The sequence below is a fragment of the Syngnathus floridae genome, chromosome 6, assembly GCF_059516105.1.
Source record: "Syngnathus floridae isolate MCC-2025c chromosome 6, RoL_Sflo_1.0, whole genome shotgun sequence".
Lineage (NCBI taxonomy): Eukaryota > Metazoa > Chordata > Actinopteri > Syngnathiformes > Syngnathidae > Syngnathus > Syngnathus floridae.
In genome coordinates this window covers 13,211,441-13,218,251 of record NC_142418.1, presented here as the reverse complement: position 1 = coordinate 13,218,251, position 6,811 = coordinate 13,211,441, and positions in this window count along the sequence as shown.

Genomic DNA, 6,811 nt, shown 5'->3' with positions numbered 1-6,811 from the left:
ATTTATGGCAGGCTGCAGGGGTCACATATGTTCATCTACTTTCAAATGAGAGATGGGAAATAATGAATCGCTCTAACTGGGTCAGTGACTCCAACCTTTAAAACCTGAACACAATGTTTAACTTTTAAATGATTCTGTGAGAAGAGGGACCACACTATATACAACCCTTAAAAAAGAGGGAAGTTGAATTTTAAAACTCATTTATTGCCATTGACAAGTATGTTTTTTTTTTATGTTAACAATTCAAACATGATTCGCCTTTTTCAGTTGCCCATGAAGACCCCAGTTTGATGTCAAAACTAGTAGAGGTAATAAAAAGAACGTCATTGTCGTCAAAAACGAATTGCAGATGAGTAGTTTAGCCACAAAATAATTTCAGAGTCCTGGAAAAATCGGTCTTTGCATTTTGTACATTGTGTGCATAACCTACTCAACAGGAAACTACAGTTCTATTTCCAGGCTGGTGTGGCCCCACCCAGCCCAGCAATAAAACAAAGCAGATTTTCTTTCTTTTTTCTGTATGTCGCACAGATGTGGTGCTGTCGTGAAATAGCTTAGAAAGAAAGATATTGTAAACACTTTAATATGAACAATTTTGACACACAAGCAGAACACAAACAGTTGAAATTATTTATTTCCACATCCTGTCTGTGCAGTCACCCACAAAACCACACAAGTGAAGGGTGGGAGTTGGGGGTGTTTGTACAAACAACCCAACTTTTCGTGGGAAAAAAAATATTTTTCATGACAATGAATTGAAAATGATCCTTTCCTGTATAATAAAATCTAAAGCAGGGGTTTTGTTTTTGCGTAGTGTTGCACAATTACCAAGAGCGATTGTTCACCAAGCAGCATTTTATTGTCATCATAATTTTGATTTACTGTTTAGTGTCAGAAAGATTCCAAGTATGTTTTGGCAAAGCATAATTATCCACTCATAAACGGTGACTTTGAAATTTCTACATTTTCTACCTGTCTGAGTGGCCTTGCAGACTTTTGAGACTTGATGTGTCTGTCAGGTTTGGACGACTTGTCAGTTATTGCATTTAACATGCCATTTGAATGACTAAACTAGGTTACATTAACTGTGAATAAAAAAATTATTGAGTCACATAAAACATTCCCTTGTGTCTTGCTACACAGCAAAGGGTGCTCTTCATAGCTGTGATCAAAAGCTGTGACCCAAAACCAAAACAAGCTAAATGAGAAAATCTATCTGGAGTTAAGTCTGTCTGATGCTGCGGCTCTGAGGAACGTGTACAATCTACAAACACTTGGGTCAAAGAACCCTGTTTAGAGTTAAAAAAAATGGACAGGTTCATTACTGGCGTCAACTTGCTCAGACTTTCCCAACAGGGTTTGCCCGTCCCTGGCTCAACAAACTGGGTCATCTTGTACAAAGCAAGCAAAAACATTTTATTTTGGTCAAAACAACTTTATAAATCCTTTAAACATACTTTGCATGTGTCAATCTCTACCTATCAAAAAAAATAAAAACACACAAACACTTAGTACTCCTATATATTCTCATTTATATAAAAACATTTAAGCATGTACATATAACTTATTTTAAGTGATATTTTTGTTCCTTATTTTTTTCTCGTCGCCCAATAGTGTTCATTTAACAGTTCAATACCGTTTATCACTGCTCTTACGAAATATTAAATGACAGCCTGCAACAACAGAGTGTGGCTTTTGAACTGGTCAAAAAAATAAGACAGTAGGATGTGTCTTTCATTTCTGAGTTAACATGAATAACTTCATGGACATGAATTTTCACTGCAGACAATACTGAACTAAATCCTCCCATTAGTCACGATGACAAGTAGTTAAGACTGCTTCTAGAAAAGCTATCAATCATTGTAAAGGAAAATATACACAAAGCGTAGGTCAAATTGCAGTCACTGGAATTAATGGAGTAGGTCTTGGGCTGAGAGAAATGGTTTGGTCCACATTCAGAAAAATATACAGTTGTATAACTCTGACTAATATTTTTAGCATGCAGACATTGTAGCTCAGATAAAGTTATCCCAACTCAAATTTCTCATAGTGGAACAAACTGTATATACAGTAGTACGTACAGAAGTTAAACGAACCCGACCTAGACAACTATGACTCACCACGTGAAGCCTAGGGACCAAGAAGAACATGGTAAATAGGGGGCTCATTTTATGAGCCTTTAAAGAAGCACTTAAAATGGTTTGGGAATTACTACCTCAGTGAACATTTATGATATACTTTGCTGTTACTTGCATGTGCAGCCTTGTACAATCTCGACTCTAGTGCAGTCACAGTCCATGCAATCGTTTGGGCGATTTATCAATCGTTGTATGCAGTTCCACTGAGTGGTCATCAGTGTGTGAATGTTACGTATCAATAAGATCAAACCTTTACTTAGTCTTTTGGGATTAGAAAATAGTGTGCATGGTTGAATAGCAAATTCAACCACATAAATAGATGTTTGCTGTACGATAAGCCAAAATATTATAAAATGAGTCCCAGATAGTTGGAGTTCATTGTCATGAGGCCAATTTTGCCTTTGAACAAACATTGAATTGGATGACTTGGATTTTACTAGTTAACTAAATTGATTGTTAAGTCTTAGATAACCATCAGGGTTTCAATTAAGCTGGAACTAAAGTGGCAAATGTTAACTCAGGTAAAAAGTAGATAGACCCCCTGAAAGAGGCAAGCAGCAATAGTTGTGAAGGAGATATGCAGTATAGAAGAGAGCACAGGATTCCTACCGTTGTTCGAATATTTTCTGCCTCCAGCTCAACTGATGTTTGATCTACCAGTTTCTTAACAAATTCAACGCGTCTGACAGTACTTTGAGCAGAATACCAAAGAGCCAAAGAAGTTCCGATACCTAAGGTGCTCAGACAATACTTTTACAGCCAGAAATATGTAGCACAATTGTGGTATAATGTCAAGTGGCTGTGGTATTCCAATTGTGTGACCCTTAAGGCAAATTGAGAATGCCAGCTACTGAGATTCAACCTTTGCCTTAGTAGGTGCACTCAGCCAACTCCAAAATAAACTGAAGACCTAGAAAGGGAATTTACTTGTTTTTTGTACACATTGTCTTGATACAATATTTGAAAAGACAAAATTCTGAAATGTTTTTCCAAGATAAGCAACATTATGATATCAGTTCCTATACAATCAGTGTATGGCATTTGAAGAATCTTCACCATGGTGATTTCCAATTAAGATCTTAGCCTAATCATCTGGAGAATTAGATCTATTTACATCTAACCAGATGTACTTGTATTCTGGACTGGAACATAAATTAAGATGCCTTATGCTTGGCTCTTACTCTCACTCATAGGTTTTTGTGCTTACTTTTGTGATTCGTTTGTCACTCATTTACAATAATCCTTTTGGTGACCCGTGTTGACCCACAGCCCTGGTTAAAACAACCTAAAGAGAGAAGAGGGCAGAAAGACTAAAGCTGAGAGGAATGGTAAATATGCAAAAACATGACTGCATGCGCGCGCACGCAAACACAAACGAACACACGTACAGTAAATGCATACTTACACACCATCGGGACAGACAAAGCCTTTTGTACTGAGCGGTACTGCGATCGCTGAGAAAAAACAGCAACGCAATGAGAGCATTCAAAGGCTCATGTGAAATTCTAAGTGCTGTGGCCGAACGGACAAGCGGGATTAATAGCAAAGAATACCTGAGCGGTTGTAGTAGCATTCAATTCACAAAAACTAAACTTGAAAGCACATACATGTGCATGTCAATGTGTACCATTTAAATAACAAGGTTAGAAGGGTAAGGAAATAAGTAGTTAGTAAAACACCCAGGGAAGAATCTAACAACCTTCATATTTGTTGTACACTAAAATGAGAAAACATATAGAGAATATTGGACAACTCATTCTGGGTGAAGTAGACCCCGCTATTCATAGAAATATAGGAGATATTTCACATTTATTTATCTCATTTCACCTCATTTTCAACCACTTACCAATATCACATTACAACGTGTGATTGTTATTGTTTTGTGTGACTTCCGAAAACTTGATGTCTGGGACGGGGTGCCTGGTTGCGAATACTTTTCAACTTTTTTGTTGATCTATCCTGGGGCAAAGACGCTGCTGAGTGACACAACACCTGCTTTAGCTCACTTTTCATTCCAGTGACAGTCAAAAAACAGTAGTGTACTTTAAATTTGCTTTTGCCTTGTTTTAAAAAACAGTCAGGACATGAACATTTAAAGATATCAGCTAAAAAAGTGAACATTTGCAGACACTGGGTTGTAGTGTTACGAATGAACTTTACCTTTCCATTACAGTATTGTCATTACTGCTTTTTTGCCAAGTAGTTCGGTGTGTGTACGTGTGTGTGTGTGGGTGTGTGTGTGTCTGTGAGTGAATGTCCTTGTTATTCCCATATGAATGTTATCTGTGGCTCACCATATTTACTCAGGAGAGAGCCTCTGCCTGCTTAGACAAGCTGTGTACACAAAGACAAACTTATATTCACCACCGCCTACTATGGCGGTCCACAAGCATGCAAACTTATGTTTGATAGACAATTGGAGTTTTTGACATACTTTGGTTGTTCGTCTCTGTGTGCCCTGCGATTGGCTGCCAACCGGTTCAGGGTGTCCCTCACCTAATGCCCGATGACTGCTGGGATAGGCTCCAGCATGCCTGCGACCCCCCTGGGGACAAGCAGTATAGAAAATGGCTGGATGGATATTAAACTAGTTATACTTAATAGACACATTTTCACGACAAATGGGACATTGGCACGTAACTGACTTTTTTTTTTTAAATTACCATAACAGTGATGTCATACGGAAGCGTAGGGCTTATGTTGATTTATGTCAGTGTTTAAATGAAGCTCCAAGTGTAAGGCCTCTGCCAGACAGGAAGAACCAATGATAAAATGGAGTGCCTCACAGCCTAATGTGAGGTATTTGCTGAGTCCTAAGAAGAGATAGCTTTGATGTTGAACCAACTCCATTTCCCACACATCCTCCCCACTTTGTGTAGCTGATGGCTCTCTACTTCTGTGTCTCTCTTTCCGATCCATCACTGTCACACACATGGATAGCGATTCCCCTTCACGGCCCGATGCTGACTTCAAAACACTGACGTGTTACAGCACGTCTTCGTCACCCAAAGTTAAACAGGATGAGAAAATTTTGCATCGGCTTACTATGAGCTCAAGGTCATGGTTTCTATGAGTCAGAGTTGTAATGACAAGGTTTTTAGGCATGTGAGTGATTTATTGGTGGAACATGGCCCTGTAGGTATTGCTTCCGCCGCGAGAAAGAGGTTTTTAAGTATCGTTACAAAGCAAGTTATTTAAGGTGTGTTTACATTTGACAGCTCTGTTTGCTTTAAACAAAACTTGGTTATCAGAAGTTTTTTCATTCAATGATTTGGCCTAGGGAAAATGCTCCATGATTATTTAGCTCATGGGTGACATCAGTGTATATGAGTGTATGAGTTTCAGAATTAAATGTGACACCAAGTCAGCCTACTCCGAAGTGATTATTTAAAAAACTTTGGAAAAATATTTTTCTTTCACGGATATGGTTTTGATTTAAAAAGAATGTTCACTTCTGCAGAGAGATTTTGAATCAAACACTTCTCCATCAATTACACAGTACTGTTTATCTTTGCACATTTAACGTGACCCACTTAATGAGAGCCTGCTGTTCTTTGCTTTCTCTGTCATTGTTTGTGTGCACCAATAAAATAAATAAAAAACAAAATAACTAGAGCGCTGAATGAATAAGACATATTTTCTTAATTTACCTTATTGATTTACTGTCAACAAAGACATGAATATTATAATACATGTTTTGCTGTTTCTTGATATCAAACCCGCTGATAAACAAGCTTGCTTGCCTGTAGGTAAATGAGAAGCACTTGTGGTCAAAGGCAAAATGTGTCAGGGTTTTTACTAACTGGACCTGGTTTTCCCATCTCTGCTCAAGAATACTTTGCATGGTCACAATGAACAGACACTACTACTAAGCCATGCCGCCGACATGACTGCAGGCCATGCATGGACTGTGTTGTCAAACATTGTGTTATCAGGCTTTGGCCAGAGAGATATTGGTTCTGCAGAGCCAAATCTTCAGATCAAAAGCAACATGAGATGCAATGACTGTGACAATGATGGAAAGGTGGTGACAGTGACGGCTGGGGATGCTGCTGGGAGTCGTGAGCTGTCGATCTGCAAGCTAGGAGGTCACAAACTTATGGTTGTGCATGTAGATATAGGCCTGGCTCGGTCGAAATAAAAAACCAAAAGGGATCCCACACTTTTGAACAGTAGTGTATGTATATACGTATATAGTATAAATTAGCAAGCTGAAAGGAAAAAAAAGCCGTTGCCTAGGCTGGTGGATTCTCGTCCTGCCCGAGTCTTGTGTCATTGTGTCATTAGACAAGACACTTCCCCCACGTTGCCTCCAGTGTCACTCACACAGCTTGGTTTGAATGTTTGGTGGTGGTTAGAGGGACCGTAGCCCTTCTTCTGTCAGCCTGCTTCAGGGCATCTGTGGCTACAGAACGTAGTTTAGAACCACCAGAGTGGGAATATGCGAGTGCATGAATACTGTGTTCACTGTGAAGCGTCTTTTATTGGCCAAAAAAAACCCGGCATTATTATTACAGGCTGCCTGAATGACACAGAATGAATCAGGTTACATCATCCTGATGTTTAGAGGGATTTTCAGGCAGACTTGACTCATTGACAAGATACACACAGACAAAAACACACACATGCACACACATGCACACACAGAATGTATTAGATAACCATTTTAAAAT